This window comes from Epinephelus lanceolatus, chromosome 1, assembly GCF_041903045.1.
Source record: "Epinephelus lanceolatus isolate andai-2023 chromosome 1, ASM4190304v1, whole genome shotgun sequence".
NCBI classification, from domain to species: domain Eukaryota; kingdom Metazoa; phylum Chordata; class Actinopteri; order Perciformes; family Serranidae; genus Epinephelus; species Epinephelus lanceolatus.
The window spans coordinates 19,745,859-19,765,761 of NC_135734.1; the positions used below are offsets into that span (position 1 = coordinate 19,745,859).

The 19,903-nt window shown below is 44.5% G+C and overlaps 1 protein-coding gene across 4 annotated transcripts in view; it reads right to left on the bottom strand.

The window, feature by feature from the left end:
• The window catches only part of plxna1b (plexin A1b), a 218,672-nt gene that overhangs the window by 191,669 nt on the left and 7,100 nt on the right, over window positions 1–19,903 (bottom strand). The gene's annotated exons all lie outside the window — the stretch shown is intronic.

The window sequence follows — 19,903 nt, forward strand, 5'->3', positions numbered from 1 at the left end:
CCGTATGTTTCAATTTGAAGAAAAGGTGTATCATCAGCTTTTGTTCTGCATGAAAATCCAGAAACACACTGGCCCAACAAATAAGCCAATCTGCTACCCAAAAACACACTGACCCGCATGGTCAAACTCATCACAAAATACAGGAAGAATCACAACAGCATAAACACTAAACAAAGACACAGTCATGCCCAGGAACTCAGCGGGACAGGACCATTCATTTTGTTTAAATGGCACTGTTATATCTGAGTCATGTGAGGCCAACGGCAATTATCTTCAGTCCCGCCGTTGTGGAGCTGAAACAAAGGAAGCTCGTCTATCCCAACTGTTTTTAGCTCAGGAGATATTCAAGCCAACAGACAATGCGTGTGTGTGTTTATGTGTGTGTGTGCGCACCCGTATATGGTGTTCAGTAGGAAGAGAAAAGGGGCTTGTGAGCTCAGACGATTTCCTGTCTTGTCCCAGATCATCAGCACATACTGTATTCCTGGTGAAGCGCGACACACAGTGCTGCATGCATCACCGCTCCACTATAGAGGCGGCGACTGAGAACCAGACGAAGGCTGGTATGTAAATGTGGGTGTGTGTGTGTGTGTGTGTGTGTGTGTGTCTGTGTGACTAATACCTTTGCAAATAGTCTGTAATAACTACGACACATACAGTAATGACACTTAAAAGTTTACACTTTCTACTCTCTTTAACTACATAAGAGACTTAATGTACATTTAATGATGTCTACAGAAAAATCTTCTCAGGAAGGAAGAAGGGAAATCAGAATAACACCGGAGGCTGCAGAAGAAAATGAAAATACATAACTGACAGGGAGATCGAGTGAGAAAAGGTGTAATAATCAGGCGGCAGATGAAAATGGTGCAGGTGAAAAGGCGAGGTGATGGAAATGGAGAGAAGAGAGGGAGAGATAGAGGGGTGAGATGAGAGGAGTTGACGATACCTTTTCAGATAGCCGGTGAGGCGGAACGAGGAGGAATGAAGAGAGATAAGAGGAGAACAGTCTGTGCATGTTCAGCTAAAAGGGAAACTTTTTTTCCTCAGCTAGTGGGCAACTGAGTGCCTGTCACATAACTACACCCAACACCACTTCAACTTAGACTAAGTACTTCAAAAACAAAATACTCTGTATGGTGCGGCACTATAACTTCCACAAGGATTCCACAGTTTTTAGTGGAGTTTTAATTGAGTGCTTTGATAGCCGCTCTTTTATCACCATGGGCTTTAAATAGGAGCAGCTGAGGATCATTTTGGCTGAACGTGTTTGGTTCCGAAAAAAAGCATCTCTCAGCTGATTTTAGTTGCCCTGAATTCATCTTTAGCATCATTATTTCCATATAGAGACAAATTCAGGTCATCCTGTCAGGCTTCAGAGACTTCCCCAAACATCACAGCTCGCAGCTCATGATTTTTTTTGTTTTTTAAACCTGTTCAAAGTTTTGTTATTGTGAAAATCTTACCATAACTGTGATTCCTAGGTGTGAATTTTCTCACACATATTTTGTTTTACAATAATCAGATAAACAACTAATGAAAACTTAATTCTTCTTCTTTAAAAAGGTATAATTTTAAGGATTGTCAGTTACTGTTTTGTAAACATGCTCACCAGCAAAAGTGAAAGCAAAATCTAACCCTAGATTCACTCTTATTCATTCTCGCAATATTTGTGTCTCTTGGATGCCTGCTGCTCTCAGTCTGGCACCTGGTCACTACTTTTTTATAAAGCCCTGACCTTGCCTGAGCCCTGTGAGGGTACACGCCCAGAAACATCCACAGAAAATAAGAGGAATATAAGAAAATACAGGCAGAGAGCAGATTCTCTGCAGAAAAATACACCGCCACAAACTTCCAGTGGGTCATAAGTGATGATTGAGAAGGATTACTTCTGTGTGAGTCTATACATTGTTTATTACAAAATCCTGCATAGTTTATCTTTAAGAAGTATACACATGTATCAAAACAATGGGTATAATCTAACACAGTATGAATTGTAATGCAACAGCTCTGACTGTTAGAAAATGCTATTATTTATAGCTACATATTGTTGTATCTAGTGAAACAACAAACAATCGTGCTGTTTGCAGTCTATTTACCTTTCTAGCATGAAGTAAAACTCTTTTCCTAAGCAAATATAATCATTCATTGTAAGCTATTGTATCAAACCCACATTTATTATATGAGAATGTGGGAATAAGCATAAATAAGGCTTTGCTGAAGGTGTAACAGATTTTGTTTTGGTCTCCAGCAGCTGATGATAAACCAACTAGAAGCCACAGTCTTTTCTACCAAAATATCCCTCCCCAGGACAAAAGGTCTAAGTAGAATTCCTGTCTTCTGTCCAACACGTCCATTTCGTGATCAGAGCCTTCTGAGAGGCGCCTGGCTGTTCTTGGAGCACTCCCAAAAGGAAGGGCCAGCCCTACTGGTCGATCCAGAAGGACGAGTAACATCAGCCATTGTGAGTCAGTCGCAGGGCAGACAGGGGGAGGGAGCAGTGAGATTCAACAGAGAACAAAACGCATAGCAACCTCGAGCACGCGTTCATTAGCTCATATTACCGAGACTGTCTCTCAACTTGGCAGACAGAACAATTAATAAAGCTGTCGCAAGTGTAAACAGGGCGTGTGTGTGTATTCTGTGGGAGTCCAACAGCCTTTGTATCTGTCTAAGTTTACATTAGAGGTTCCCGTGTCTAAATGTAGCGAGTGACAGAGGGAGGGAAAGAGCTGTGAATGAAAATAAAAGGAGAAATAGGCGGATGAGAGACAACGCCAAAACTGTGTCCAAAGAGCTTCTCAGTGTCAATACAGCAACAGGGTCCAGGACGAGGTAGAGCTTCAGGGAGGAGGAGAGTGTGGGGGAGGATAAGAAGAACAGACACGGAGAGAAAGAAAAACAGAGGGAGACGTGTTGGAAAGACAGAAATGTAAGCACAGAGGAAGAGAGATAAGGAGAGACTGGTGGGAGCGGGGGAAGATGAGAGGAAGAGTGGTGAGTGAGAGGAACACCAGAGACAAAGAGGGGAGGAGAGGAGAGGAGACAGGAGAGAAGAGGGACTAAATATATCAGCGTCTCGTTCAACACTGGGCTGGATACGAAAAGTCTTCGGCGTAACTATGGCTTACAGGACAACTGCTGCACTGGATGCTGCAGGCCCGAAGCTGCACACATGCCCTTCTTGTTTATGCTTGCCAAACTTTTTGACAAGAGTATTGAGAAGGAAGACAAACTTCTCTCTGCAAAGCCACACACAGAGTGTACCCTACTGAGGAGATGAATAAAACTGTCTCATGTCTGAATATTATTGTGCACGACAGACACAGCCTCACTGGGGGACACAATCATTGCAAGATAAGAAATACTCTGCTGCCTGTGGTTTTAAATGTGTTTTAAATGTTATTTGTGCCTGTCTGATTACGTCTCCCCTCTGTTCCTATTGCATTCCAGCCTGCTGAATAAGCTCCTTGCTCCCTCCACCCCTCCACCACTTCCTCTGCACTCCTAACCAGCCACCTCGCCATAGTGTACAAATACATCACACCAATACCGGCCAGGCAAATGACCTGTCATGTTTCATTGTCCCCAAGGGACCTACTGCCACTCATAACTCCCCAGTCCCTCGCTTATTTCAGCCACTCACTGCCACTTTCGAAGCAGATTGGAAATATTGCTGAGGCGTTATTTGAGAGCCATTATCGTGCTTTGTTTGGGTATTTATGCAAGCTAGGTCTCTCGGTTTCAAAGTGAAGTAGATGGCGTCTGTAATGATGCAAGAAATGTTGGGATGTATGCCATGCTGGGAAGTAGAGGTGCAAAGCTGACGGGGGGGGGGCCTTTTAGTTTGTGCAATTTGTAGTTGTACAGGACAGGTGTTTTATATTATTAGGGTTGAGTTTTTTAATATGATGTGCTTTTCTCCAGCCAAATTCTCATTGGTCAGACAGTGGCTGATGATACTTTCATGGGCCATGTGTTCACCAGTTGTTGCTGTTCAGCACCTGTACATGTACATAACATTTGGTCTCCTTGAATTTGTACCACCCCATCTCCACTGTGATTGGACAGCTGGGTAAAAAGGTGATGGAGACATAGCGTAGCATTTTACCCAAACATTTTTCAACTCTCATTTTTCAATCGGAAAAATGGAGGAATAATCACAAAGCACATTCAGAGTTGGATTTACCATTATGAATTTACTTTACAGTGTCACCAAAATGACAGCACAGTTCAAGGCTGGATCACAAAGCCTCTGAGTAACCAAGATCCTCTATGGTTGACTACAGCACGTTATTAAGTGCTTGCCATGGTTGAAAAAAATTCAGCATGTTAATGTCACAACAAGAAAAACAATCAATATTAACAAATGCCATCCCAATAAAAAGCAAAGTAAAAGCAATGTTTGTGCAGGCCTTTTAAATATCGCCAACCTTGTTATCAATGTATTCTCTTAAGCACAGCAGCTAAGATCAGGCCTTGCCCTCAGTCCGCTGTCTAACGAACTTAATACAAGCAACCTTTTGTTCTCTCCCAAATCACTTTGCACAGAGCAAAATCAGTTCTACAAAGCTCTGGAATTAAACCACAACCTAATATGTCTTTGGTACAAGTGGGCCTTGACCTATTATTTGACAAACGCTGTTTGATAATGGGATTCAGCACTAAGCCGGTCTCCATCGCCGCACTGCAATCCACTTTCCTCTGCAGGTCGGCTGACCCTTCCCTTGGTGTGTTGAAGGATGGCTTGTATGATCTGTTCTGGCTTGTTAAAACTCGTGATTTCACAAGGGGGAAAGGTTACGGCTCGCACAACGACAAGAACCTGTCACCAGAGTCGTGCTTGTGACCTCTACCCACAATGAGAGACATCCTCAGAAGATCCCTGCTTCTCTCTCTTCCTTCTCTCTTTCTCTCTCTCGAGGAATACTCAAGTCTCGACCTGCACGCCTCATTTGAATTTCAACGGCTGCCTTAAACCCTGTAGTGACACACACACATGCACACACACACACACACACACACTCAAACACAAACAGTGGGTTTTCAGCACAGTTGTCCAAGAAAAAGCGCATTTATCGAAAGAAGTGACTCATGAATCGTGAATGTGTGTCGGTGGGGTGTCTTGCTATACGCCCTGACCTTTCCAAGGAGAGAAAGAAGTGAATCCATTTCTCCTGGCGTTGTTTGTATGGAGCACGAGGCAGCAATTATTAAAGTCTAATGAATAACTGGGACAAAACAAAGCGCCGACACACTCTAGCCATTTCTGCTTGCCCCAAAAGGCTACATTAGCATCTTAAATGCAAATGAAACTCTTACTAGAAATGTAGACAAGTCGCTCTTGGGGCGAGAAAAAAAGAAAACATATTATTCCTTCTCCTTTACCGGCAGACTCACACAGTATGCAGTGCAAACACAAGCCAAATGTAACTGCCTTCATGGCAGTGGCCATTAATTCCTGTTAAGATGAGAAAGAGGGAGAAAACTAGGGGTGCTTTATGGCCACGAGGACAGCTGTTGGTCAGTAAATTGTTGCTTTTGCAGAACAGATGCAGACAGTTTAAGTTCAGCTCAGTACAGCAGTCTTTATTTTGATCTCATTTTGGGTAGTCACATATACAGTCTGTCACTAAAGAAGGGATATTGTGCAGCTACATATGGGGCTTAACAAGCAAACGAGAACATGAAGTTTCTTTGTAAGCTGATTCTCTCGGAAAGGGGGAGGAGGGCAGAAAATAGGAGACTCATAGTAAAAGAGATGGACAGATTATGTAGGGTGACCACAACCGCTTTGACCACCACCAAAAACCTCTTAAAGCTGTTATCATGTCAAATAAGAGAAATCCTGGAAAGCCTCAACGGCAGCGCTGCGCTCCGAACATTTATTTTACAAGCTCCCCGGCTGAGCACACAACCAAATCTCTCACTTCACAATGGATTTCTGAGTCATCCATCAATGTATGGAGTGCTGTGGTTGTGTGTGAATGGATGGCGATGGGTGACACTTGAGGTGCTTCGTCTGGAAAGCGTAACTCCATGTGGCCTAGATCCGGCCTCGGAGTGAAAGGGGCTGCATGATGCCGCTAATTTGGGTCACTGTGTTGCTGGGTTGTGGGCCTGTGTTCCTCCAGGAACAGATATGAATGTGTGCGCATTGAAAGTGTGCATGTGGGGCTGGTTTATCCAATGTCTGTTTTCCAGCTGCATGCGTTTCCTGTGCTAAGCCAAGCTTGTCTTCTTTCTCCCTTTCTCCCTCTCGTTGTAATATGGTCTTGATTAGCAGGCCAGTGGCTGTCGTAGTTGGCTGGCAGACTGATTCCAGCTATGTGTTTGCACTGGGGGTCCTTTGGGAGAAATATGTCAGCCTTATCCGCAGCTTGGACGAGACCCTCACAGCCGCCTCATACTATGAACATGACAGGACGCGATGAGAAGCACGGAGGGGAAAGATGTATGGAGTTCGAACACAGGCAGGGAGCTAGAAGGAATACTGTGTGCAATACTTTCTTTGTCTCCTGTGGTCGCTGAAGTGCAGCCAAGTATTTAAGCTGTAAATACGCACAAACGCGCACACAAACGTACACACACTTGGCTCTCTTGACAGGCATAAACCTCAACAAGAACAACAGTGAAACAGGATCCTGAACCCATCTCCAGAAACTGTGAAGTCAACAGTCTGTTAGTAAAGCGCTCCCAGAACATCGGAAATAGGGGAAATATAGATTTCCCTGACAGTCGTTGTGTCTCTTTAGCCTCTCAGAGCACGTCCGCTCTCATGCACTAACTCAATGTGATCTTCCAGAAGTGGCACTATGAAAGCATTTTAGTTTCCCTCTGTGATGGCAGCTTAAAAGCGGCAGCTCTCTTGAGTGGCAACAGGAGAAAGATGGAGAGTTTAGAAAGAGACTTAAGAGGCAGAGCATGTGGTGCAACAATATACAGTAAGATGCAGAGAACCACAGTTTGTGCTGAGCGAACACAGCAATATATATGTAGTCTTTACTTTAGACTGCTGTTCCACCTGTAACACCTGCACAAGCACGATCACACAGAAAGCGAGCATGCACACAGCAAAAAGGGGCACAGAGGCAACATTGCAGCTGATGCACAGAGTAAACACAAACTAAACACACACACACAGACGTGGGGCTGGGGCTTTACCACAGTGGCGCCGGGGCAGGGCAGGCGGCAGCAGCAGCTACTAATTAAGAGTGGTTGGCTGAACAGCTATAGTTAGGGACTGGAGCTGGAGGGCTGAAGAGAATAGGGCGACAGGTCTGACACCGTGTCTGTGTGAGTCTGTGTGTTACTCGCGGCCCCAGGGCTATAGGCAAGGGCCCCAGTTCAAGTCTTGCTGACTCAGATTCAACACTGCTTGTCTGGCAGCAATACTGCTGGTACAGCTAGCAGGGAGGAAGACCAATTTGCTTTCCCTGTCTCTGTTACTTTCTCCCTTTTCTCTGTTTCCCTCACGTTGTGTTTTGCTCCACGTTTCTGTGCGTCCTTCAGTTTCACTTCCTCTTTTACTGCTTTTCATTCCCTCGCTCCACTTTTCCAGCAGCCCTATCATTTTCTGTCTCTGCCTCTTTCCTCTCCGCTTCCGCACACAGTCAATATGATTCAATAAGCTTTATTGGCGGTGAATGCGTTTGTGGAGCAGAGGTGGGGATTACAGTGGGATCAAAACAGGAAATACATTTGCTTTTAATGGTGAGCGACTGATAAACACTTCCTCGACAGCGATACTCCAGATGAACCGTTTCCTTTCCTGCTTTCGTTCCAACTCTGTTTTCGTTCCAACTTGTGGATACTGGATGTTCCTGTTCTCCTGCTGCAACTGTAGTGAATCAGACTTGTTGGGCAACTTTGGGATTCAACAGCTCTACTGGTTCAGTGCATAATGCTGCAAAGTGTAAACACAAAAATGATGCTTATCACAGCGTAGGATATCCTAAATGCCTCTTTGACAGCTGTCTTTTAAAATGCATGAATTGGAATAAGCAAGAAGTGGTGTAGCCTAATAATTTCTCTTAAGAAATATACACACATTTCTATCGTGATCTAAAAAGCAATTATTGTGGACTTTTAAGGCAATTCATTGTATTAAAATAATGTGACCATATTAACATACATTAAAAAGGGCCTTGTGACAGTCTAAGAGGCTTGGCCTAGGCCTTGGTTATTTAGCGTGCCAGCTAATCCTATTGTTGTTGTCTCTGGAGCATAAGTGGCGAGCTTGATGTTAAATCCTTGCTTTTGTCTCTTTGTGTCTCATTTGCTGCCGTCTAACGCCTAAAATAACAGTCCTTCACATTTAAGTGTCGACCAGTTTTGAAAGTCAAGTACCGCTCTCATGCATGCATGCATACCATAAACAAATACTGTAGAGCACACTGTGAATATCACATCAAACAAGCCCAACATGACAGAGCCTTCAACTGAGGCTACCTATTGACTGACTCTCTGCCAATCCGCTGCATTCTCAGCATTTCTGAACTGCCAAGAATGGAAAAGTGACATAGCTGACATTTGGGAAGCTTCACACCGTGGGAAGGTTAATGGTATGAAATTGGCAAGTTGCCATTCTTACGCACCGGGGTCGTACACTGCAACTCAACTTTCTTTCTCAGGACTGCAGTTTACTGTGCTGCATACGCACAAACACACACAAACACAAATACACACTTGCTCCTTTGTGTTTGCAGTCTAAACAGAGTGTTATGGGAGAGTGTGTCAGTTTATTGTTTGTATGTTCCCCTTTCTGTGCTCCCTGATGTTTACCTCTGCAGAACAATGGACTGCCAACGGGAAAACTTGAGCACGGGAGGTCTGATCCTGAGTGTGTGCGTGTATGCATTTCTCAGGTTAAGTGTTGTAATTCTGATTGCATTTCCATGATTCCTTCAAAACAGTCTCCGTCATACACAAAGCACAGTTTGTGTTGCACTCGTTAACTACCACTGTGGCATCTCTGAGCTATGTGAACAATTTTGATATGCATCTACGTTTCACTGCACTTTTTTTGTATTTAAATCCGGCTGTGAACGCACATACAGTCTTATATCTCCTCTGTTACACTATGTCTGTGATGTTCAGCATGTCTGCAGCTCAGCCAAGGGAAAATCTAAATTTGCTCAATTCCAAAATAAGTTTTAAAATCCATAATTTAGGATGCCTGTGTGTGAAAATAGAGCACTTTTTTCAGTGTCCTTATGTTTCCCATTTGCCATCATTTTCCAGCAGCACTGCCATACACGGTGACATAGCACTGCATGCTATGGTCATTTTCATGAAGGAACAAACTAAACACTCCATGAGTCAAAGTATCACCTCTACCTAGGGTAAAAAACAGTCTGGCAAGTTCAGAAAATGACATCACTTCACTGTAATGCAACCTTTAAAAACAGGAAAAAAGAACACTTGCAATATAAAGATATCCAAAATCTAAGACAATATCTAGTCTCATATCTAGATCTCGCCCAGTCCTACCTCTGTCATGTTGGGTCATACGAACTTTAGTATCATGTCCCATATCTTCTTGGGCACAGATGTCCTCTGACAGCACCAAAAGTAATCACCTATTAACACATCGTCAGAGGAGGTACTTCAGATTTGATTTTGTCAATATTGCTCAACATTATTTTGGATAGAATTCAGACATGTCAGTCACTGAAACAACATCGTTACCCTGACATCTGAATATAGGCACTGGCATGTTGAAGTAGAGAGAGACACAAGCACTCAGCATAGAGGTCAAAAGTGCATTTTGTGTAGCTACAGGCTGTTAATTCAGCCAGCCTTACATAGAAACCACTCTGTGTGTGTGCGTGTTTGTGAGATCTGGGCCTTTAGCCAGCCAACAGCTGGGCTAACTGTCTCGTGTGGGCTTACCCACTGGGGCTAAAACTGATACAGCTACTGAGGCTAGTGGACTGGGCCCTCACTTCACAAAGGCTTAAATCTGAGAGTTAGTACAGTGAGGGTTACTTCATCTACACGTGGCATTATCAGCATGTGCCACTAATGCAAGAGAGGGTACCTATTCATAAAGATCTCCCATGGTCTGCTCGTTTCCAAACAGATCAAATTCATCCAACAATTACCAAATCAGTGTAAAAAGAGAGAACTCATTGTGCTTCATGAGATGAAAAATTGTATCAAAAGAGTGTCAAAAAGCACAGCGTGTGATCTTGAGTAAATGCTGTGTAGCTTTTCATTACGAGAGCTCGACACAGAGACAGACAGACAGAGAGAACAGAGAGGCCTGCGCTGTGCCCATCCTCACTTTGGCCCCGTGCCAGGCCTGCTCCGACAGAGGATGAGAGAGAAAGGGAGGGTGCTGTGAGCGTGTGTAGATGTGTGTGTGTGTGAGGGGGCAAACATTCCCCTGGCAGGATCCCCGGGACCCGGCGGAGGGCAGGGTTCAGCCGGTGAAGGAGAGGCTGCGTGCCCAGCAGTCAATTAGCAGCTTGCATTTACACAACAAATGGAGCTCCCACGGTTTCTCTAGCGCTCACACGCGCGCACACATGAGTGTATCCACTCAGCACTCATCAGCACACGCCGACGCAAGGTCAGAGAGATGGGGAGGGAGGAAGAGAAAGAGAGAGCAAGAGAGAGAGAGCAAGAGGCCAGCTATCTGCTGGAGTGGTACTCTACAAACACTAACTCATCGGCGGTATCAGAAACACAAGCAGAGCCACGGTGAGCACAAAGTAACAAAATCTCTACTGCTGAATACTGCAGCAGTGAAGCAGACATGGATACTTGTTCTCATCTCCTTTTGTCCTTCGTAGGTTTAAGAGAAGAGATAAAAGAAAAGAGAGCTCTAAATCATTATCTGGATTTGATTTTAGATGATTGTTTAAGACAATACAAGCTGTTTAAAGAAGTCTTGTTTTCACTGTTTTCTGACATTTTCCAACTTCAAAATCAGGGTCTAACATAAACAATGGCCCAGGGCAAGTAAAGGATCATACCAGATGAGCTGATTGGCCAGTCACTCGCCCATCCAGGAAAAAATGTCAAATCCCAACAGGCCACATCGCCCACCTGAGCAGCTCAGGTGTGGCTGATCTATTTGGTGTGTTGCCTACTTTTTCCACATGAGACGTACGTGGTTCTGAGCAAAAATAGACACTAAAAATGATCTACTTCACCCAAGTTTTAATGTCTACATCTGTAAAACATCTATATCCCTGTCATAGATTTATAATGATGTAACATTTATAGTAGAATAAACACAGATAACAGAGAGTGTGGTACCCTAGTCTTTGTAGTGTGTCCTGCACCCTTGGCCCTTGTCGACTCTTGTCAGCCCTTGTTGGCTCTTTTTTTCAGATGATTCAGCATATTGAATCAACAACGGTGGATCCCATCGATGAATAAAATCACTCTGACAGTTCAGCTCAGCACACAAGAAGAGAAATAGAAGTGAGGAAAGTAAACATAGGGCTTAAGTCAAGAGGGAGTGAGATCAACACAAACATGTTACATAAAGTAAGATTTCTCTTCAGCAAACAGTGAAACATGATGGTTTATGTTACTGTTCACTGGTGCATGGTAAGTATCTTTTGTTCTTTCAACATTGGATTGTGTTGTTAAAGTGCTAACTGGCTAATTAGCATTAGCTAGAATTAGCTTTTTAATGACGAATACAGAGAACAGGCATCTGCTCGTGTTGGGAGTTATTTCCTCTCATGCAGGCACAGATCATACGTGCTGGTTGGCTGTCTGCTGTAGTCTTTGCTGTGTGTTAATGTGCAACTTTCTGGCTGAGGCACAGGCGATGTGAGGCGACACAACAGTTGGCTTTCATCACCATGAGTTCTTTGATGTCAGTTTGGTGTGTCTTGGCCTTTGGGCCACTGGTCCACCAGCCAACCCCACAACTTTCTAATAATAATACAGACGATGAATAAAAGCAGTCAAATCACTGTTTTCCACTGATCCATATCCTGACGTTAGCTCTCTCTGCTAACCTTGATCAGCAAAGTCTTTAACCTCCACACTACAAGTTGGCCTGTGTAAATGTAATGGATTCAGGAACTGGAGTCATTTTTTGGTGCTTTGCAGCATCAAATAAAAATTGAAAACAGCCTCAGCAGGAACAGCCAGCATGATGCTTTAGGGCATACCAAATGGATCCAAAACAAAAATTTACTTAACAGGTTGTTAATTTAACTGAGCTGACAGCAGCCAAAATATTAACCGTGTACAATTAGTGACGGTCTAAAGCTAATGTAAGGCTAATAACCAGAAAACCCATACTCAGCTTGCCGGGAGAAGGGCACAGCGAAGTAAAGAAACAGGAAAGAAAATAAGAGAAAAACACTGAGGAGACACAGTCAGGCAGAAAATACGGGGCAGGAGTGACAGACATCCCTTTCAAACATTTAGCTTCACCCACAAACCTTGTGGAAAACTGCCATGTCAGGGTGACGTGTGAACAGGAGCTGAAGTCAATACTGTTGACTCAATAAAGTTGATCAGATAATACCCCTGTCAGGACCTGGTGAAATTCTCCTCAATCTTTCTTTGTAATGCTAGTGTGAGGGAAAAAAAACACACAAAATTTCCAGCCAGGATAACAAAGGGCTACACTGCACTTTAACGAGCAAACCAATATAAGATAACCAGGGGTGAGAAACCATCGCGTCATGTATGAGTGCATTCTACACAGAGATTCAACAGGAAGAAGGAGATCCACTAGCACTGCCATAACAATGTTACAGGCTGTATGAGCCAAACAGGACAGAAAGAGAGGGGGCTTAAGACAAAATGATGGAGAAAACATAGCTCTGCAATGACCCAAAATATGTTATCACTGTGAATGGATCAACATAGGTTATCAGCTCTGGGCATATGAGCCTGCTCATAACCAGGGCTGTCTGCAGGTCCAAAAATAGTCATATTTGATATCAAAAGGTGGATGGAGGGTACTACAGTGACAGCACGATTACTTCAGTGAACCATTTCAACAACCTTACTATGGTGGATATTGCCACAACTTCCTACGTGTCGGCCATAAATGTCACTTTTCTTTACACTTCTATCCAGGACTTTTTGCATTCAATTTTCATAAGGTGACCATATGAGAAATCTTAAGTTTGTCTGCACTGTCTGACATGTTGAATATCCAGTGTAAAAACATTGTTGTAACCATTTCAGTGACATTGAAACGTGATAATCCTGTGAAGCACACAGAATTTTACAAGCTCTTGTAAAGTTCTGCTTTGGCAGTAGTGTGAATGAAGCTACAGCAGAAGACCTTCTGTAAATGACAGCAAAAATGTATTTTACCTGTGTGTTTGGTGTAAATGGTTGAACACAATTTGACCCCATATACAATATGTATATGTTATCGATTGGATATTGGGTGACAGGAGCCAAAGACACAAGACAATCACTGTCTCTGTCTGTACTTCCTCTGCTCCTCCCAACCATCTGTCACTCTCTCCCATTAACATTCAGGTGAGAACTGCCTTGTCTGCAAACGGCATATCTGTGTGTGTGTGTGTGTGTGTGTGTGTGGTAGGGAGCTCGGCAGTTACAGTGGAAGCGGTCTGCCAAAGTTAATGGGAGGAAGACGCGGGTCTATACCGATGTTGATGAGGTCGTGTGAGTTTGGAGTGTGTGTACGTATCTCATCACCAGCGGGTCGGCTCACTAATGTGCACGTCTCTCTGCCTATCCACCCTCTACCCACTCTATCCATTCATCTCCCCGCCTATACATCAATCTATCAGGGACAATTATTGGTGAAACGAGACCAGTGGTAAGTGGATGAGAGGTGACCTGCGCCATACAGCAATCAAACCCCAACCCGTCTCTCTCTCTCTCTCTCTCCCTGTCTCTCCCCATCGCCCTCCCTTTCCCTCTCCCTCCAGCTGTGCTCTGAATAGGCCCTTAAATCACTCGGCCCGGGCCCTTTGATTGGTTGACCTCTCTGCATGATTAAACAGCCATTTTCATCACGTCCTCCATAGGAGAGTGACAGAATGAGAAAGAGGGAGATGGGGGGAGAGACAGACACACTGATAAAGCGGGTGTGTGAGCCCAACCAAATGGGATCTCTCCACGTTGATGATGACAGACATTTGGATCAAAGGAGGGAGAGACTGAAACTCCACGGAGTAAAGCTGAGGTGATTATCACCTGCACACACTGTAAGCTCCAGTGGACATGGCTGGCACGGCACAACACTGACCGTAAGGAACAGGTACAGCACAAAGCTCAGTATCCTAGTAGAAATGACAGACTAGGGCTCCACGCTGTTACCTACAAACTATCACAATGACTTACTGACTCTGAGTACAGTAAATTTAATAATAACCCTATTAATATATGAATGCATTACACCTCCTATTGGCAAACTTTGTATATTTGTACTGTAAAATTAGAGCTCAGTGTCCCACCAGAGTTTGACTGCCTTGGCTAGGCACGGGGAGCAACACAGCATCTTTCTACCACTTCACACCACTCCTAACGCCGTCCTCAAATTTAAGACTTTAGGGTTTCTTTAAATATTAAGTTGTCCTACTTTCCCAAAAGTTTATCAGTTACTCTTCAAAATCAGCATAAACCGTTCCTCACGTTGGGATAAGTTAGATCCACCACACAGCACTTATCTAAAAAGAAAATATGTCAAGTTTAAAGCTGGCTCGCCTGTTACTCCCAGTTATTTCCATGTTCCAAAACACAGGCAAAACAGCATCGCAGATCTGTTTAAACCGAATATTGTCTGAACTGGCTTAGCTAAAAACACAGAATTCCTACAGCTGTTAGTGTGCCATTCACTTGCAAAGCCTCTTTGTAACCTGTAGCCTACAGCCAACGTAGCTCAATTATAAATCTGATGCGAACCATGCACCAGTTCATGGACTGTCTTTTGCTGTCTTTTTTGGCATTAAAAAGTGAATTTTTTGGCCTGGAGGTTGTTCCCATCGGCCTGGGGCATGTACAATTACAGGGGAAACACTGGAGTTTGACACAGTTTACATCTGTACGACACTGCAGGCTGATGTGTTGGTCAAGAGTGGTAAGATGTCTAGTTGTCATAGCCATTCTCAGTTTAATTATATAGGATTCAGATCATTCATAAATAATTTTCAATTTCAGTCAATTTAAGCAAGTAAGACATCCATAATGATGGCAATTCTATAAATATGGTTTATAGTTCAGCCTTTATGACAAGCAGCATTATTTAGAGCACAGTTAAATATTTAAAGACAGTGTTGTTATCCTGAGCAGCTTGCAGTGAGTGAGCAGAAGCATAAGGTGCAATTTATGCATCACTCTGTTTTATGTTGCCATTGAATTATGCAGGTGGTCAATATCTGGCAGTGGGGAACTTCGACAGAGATGGCGATGCCTCTACAGTGACTCTATCACACTGTAATGTGGTGCAGATAACAAGACATCACAGGGTCACAATCATCGTTGTTGTGACCAGCAGACCGTGACACTAATTCCCTGAAATCACCAGTTTAAAGAGTGGGAGAGTATAATTTCCTCCCCTTCCCTGAAACCTAACTTCTAGTCCGATCAAATCGCCACCCCCTCGTAACATCTGTTTGGCTTCCAAATTTGAAAAAAGAAAAAAAAAAGCCGTAAAGCCGGTGTGGTGGGGTGGCACAAGCAACAGCAGCTGTTCCAATGCTGCGTTCACTCCTTAATTAAAGTTTGACTCAGCTTCCCTGAGTTTTTGTCATCCTTCTTTCCCCACACTCTCTTTTTCTCCGCCCTGCTTTGCACACAAGAGCTTCTCTCTACAACATTATTTATTATTCTTTGGTGCGAGCTGCCTTGTTGCTGTTCTGAGTTAGCTGGCGCTGCCAAGTTCCCTCCCTTCACTCCTCTGTTGTCTCCTTCTTTTCCCTCAGCCGTTTCTGGCCAAGGTGCTGGCTCTGGCATCATTTTGTTCAGATTTCTCCTATTCCCGCCCTTTCACAAATCTAAACGCTCAAGGCTTTTATGTAGATGCAGCTACAAGCAGACTGGGAGATGGACTACTTTTGAAAATGTGTCTGTGTTGTGGCCAAGTTTGACTGCAGCACTGATTGCCGAGGGCAGGATGAGGTGTGCTTCTTGAATGAGCTAAAAAAAGCTTATGCCATGTTTTGAGAACAGCACATGTGGTGATGGCTCAGAAATGTGTCTTATTTAGCAGTTTGGGGAAAGAAAATTAATGCATGGCCAATTCTGAAGTTGTGTTTCAGCTTAATGATGTCCTTGCTTGGAAAACGTAAACTCTCCTGCCCTGTTTGTCTGTTGTAAAATTAATCATTGGTTTTGTGCCATTGTTTTCAAAGCGACACTCAACATTTAGTGTTGCCTCAAGTGCCAGTTGGACAAATACTATCTGTCATGTGTCAGAGGGCAGGCAGAGTGAGTCTGCTGGTGCACCAGGGGCCATGTCACGCTGATCTCAAGAGCCAAATGAGGTCACACTCAGGAACAACGGAGGGCCGAGCCGATCAACCAGAACAGCCGCATTCCTCCACATGCATTGGGAGCCAAGGAAATCATGGATCTTGGTGAGGCAGAGGTGGGAGGACAGCCCCAAGAGAAAGACTTGGAAAGAATGGAAGCAACTCCTCCCAGCTGCCACGCATCAGCACATCACACCAGTCACAAGTTACACACCCCATTGCATTTGGAATGCTGTAGCCCAACAAGAGCTGAATGGTATCGCTGATGCATTCCTTCATGTTTGCTGGCTGCTTCGTCACATGCTCGGCCTCCTTAGCCGCACCAGAAAATCTATCAGCCGGGAGAACAGACTCACCAGGCAAACTCAAACACAAAAAGAAACAACCAAGGAGCAACACTTAAAGAGGCTCTTAGCTACCCTACCTCTCTTCACGTGGGAGTTGGCATGCCGCTGACCTATGTGACAGCTCCTGGTATGGGGAGAGGTCAGGGTCAGAGGTCACCGAGCACAACTGGAGCCATCATGAGACAGCAATGAGTAGCTCACATTCACACCCACCTAAAAGCCCCTCCCCCACGACGCAGTAGCAGCTCAGAGGTTCACCCCAGACTGGGCAAAAAAAGCAACACGAGGGCCTTGGCAATAAAACCTCTTTGGCCTCACTCCACCTTTAAAATAGGGATCAGTCTAACCTCTGACCTCCCCCTATCCCACCCCTCATTCCAGTTTGGAGACCTCCTCCTCCTGTTCGTCTTCTATTTTTGGTTACAATCGACACCCAACCCCCTTGCCATCGGTCCACCATTGTCTGGCCTGGAGTACGTATTCCCAAAGTGCCCCAGCTTTGCTTGCCTCTCCTCTGCATGGGGCTGAGGAGGGAGAGACGACTTAAAAGCACCCCCGGGACGTCGTTGCAGCATGGAGGTAACCCAGGTCTGCTAAAAGAATTAGGCTGAGCAGCCACCAATGTTCTACACAACATGCCGTCGAGTGGTTTTCTCCTTAACAAGCTATGTAAGGGAGGAAAGGGAGGGAAAAGGGTTTTATGGTCCTCGAGCACATGTTTCCACTGAGGGAGCTGAGGAAAAACAACCGGTCTTTTAGGAGCATCCTAAAACTTTTGTCTAAATCTGATGGATGTAAGGATAAGGCTGTCCAAGTTGTTCAGCCACCAAGAAGTTAGGGCCCACAAGAGCAGCACTGTTATGCAAGAGAAAAGCTTTTAAACTTCATTTGAGGCCCTTTTTGGATTAAGCTGCCTATGAAATGTCAGTGTTATCATTAGCCTTCTAATGCCACTAACCTTTGGAAAGTATTTGCATTGATTTGCAGGAGGTGGGGGTAGTATTACGGGGTAACTGTAGCGCATGTGAGTAGAGAAAAGTCCCTTGTACATGTGTCTATGGTCGACATGCTATGCAGTGGCACAATGCCAACACACAATGGAGGCCAGGCTCGGCGGGCTACTCATCACTTCTCCCTCTTTAACCCTTTGAGAGGAGCACAAAAGGGGGAGATGACAAAGAGGCTGTGGAAAGAAAAGGAGGTAGTAGAGGAGGGAGGTGTAGGCTATTCTTTGCTGCTTCAGCACAGTTTTAAGGGGAGTTTCAGACTACATTTGTAATTTGACAACTTGAGTTTGTCTCAGCCGTAAGCATGGGCCAATGGATGCCAGGAATCCAAACAATTTCTCAGGCAAGGACATAACACTGTGATTAGGGCTGTGGAGTTGGAGCCCTGTTCCTACTACGAAGTCTAACAGGCTTGCACTCTTATTTATGTTCCAGTTTTCTTCAAAATAACATGTCTGTGGTAACAGTGTCTGTTGCTGTTGTTAACAGCAATTATTTGTAATCCAGGATACAGTTTCAAATGAACTAATACTGCTTTCAATCTGAGCTTAGAAAAGTTTTTTGAGTTGGCCCAAAAACCTGACAGGTCCCACTTGGCCCTGCTGTGGAAAAGTGGCTACTGAGAGTTAAACATGGGGAGGTGAGAGGCTGGGAAGTGCTCCAAAGTGATTTAGAGCTAAAGCTACTCAAAATCTACCCTTCTTTTTGCAGCTGAAGTGGGATCGCATAGTGGATTTAAGAAGGCTAACTGCCCATTCTGTTACGCTGAAAAACGAAAATGTTTTTTTCCTTTATTGACTGGTTTTCTGTGAAGTGTGTGACTGCATAAGACCTCACCAAACACACACACACACACACACACACAAAACTAGCCAGAAGCACCAGCCCACATCTAAAGAGTGCCAGGCACTCGGGGGAAAAAATGAGTGATAAACAAAATGAATAAATGAGCACTTATCTCCATCTGGTAAACACACATGCAGGTGCTGACATCAGAGTGTGTGGTTTATGAGCCATGGAGCGTGTGCAAGTGTGCACACACACAGACACAAGCCAAAAGTGCAACTCAGGGAGAAGCAAGGGAGAGCGGTTCTGCTTGTGTCCAACACGCATATGCACACACTTTCTCAATGCCCACCACAGCCTCAGGGGCGACACCACCGTACTGCTGACCTCTTTGGAATAAGTCGCCCTTCCTTCCGCTAACATGGGGGTTGCTGCTGGCTGGCTAGTCCACAAAACAGCCACAGTAAAGGGGCCAGACAGGCAGCTAGCTAATTTATAGGCTAGCCCACGGCCATGCTTTCCCTGGGCAAGTGGCTCTCTTCAAAGGCCCGCCTTCTATTAGTCTTATTTACAGCGCTGGGGAGAACAGACCGCCTGAATTATTTAAGATTCCCCTTGGTAAATACAACAGAAACCAGGAGGGTGTGTGTATATGCAAGAAGGGGGAAGAAGGAAGGAAGACAGAAATGAAGAAGTAGGAGAGACTGAGAAGGGGGAAAAAAAGAAGTGAGCAATTATGAGTTGCTGCACCATTAACATTAATCACAACAATAAATGGCTATGTGCCTGTGTAAACTCTTCCCTGTTTCATCTCCTCCACTGTACAGAGTGTTACCTTACATTAAACACGAGGAGCCCCCACGCTCCCACACACACAAACACGCTCAGATAGCATCCTGTATACCATCATCCTGTATAGTGTGCGCGCTGAGGATGCGCTGCTTATCTCAATGCAAATACACGCACAGGCGCACACACACACATACACACACAGTGCGCTGCCTCCTCTCTCACACAGTGGTTCTCATTAACAAGCCAAACATGCCTGAAGAGGCAGACAGACTCTAGTGAGCACGGTAAACAACCAGTAGGCTCCCTCATCTAAACTGAGACTATCTCAGCATCAGCAACACACACTTTCTGCCGATGATACTGACAGCCTGGGCCAGATGCAGTATACTCAAAGATCTGCCTTTTTTTCACTGAACCGGTGGAATCTGGTGTTCTTTGCTCAAGGGGAACTCAGGAAGGCAAACATTGGGTATGAGTGATGGCGCTGACAACATCCCTACATTTAGGTGCTGGCATATTCTGACATAACAGCAAA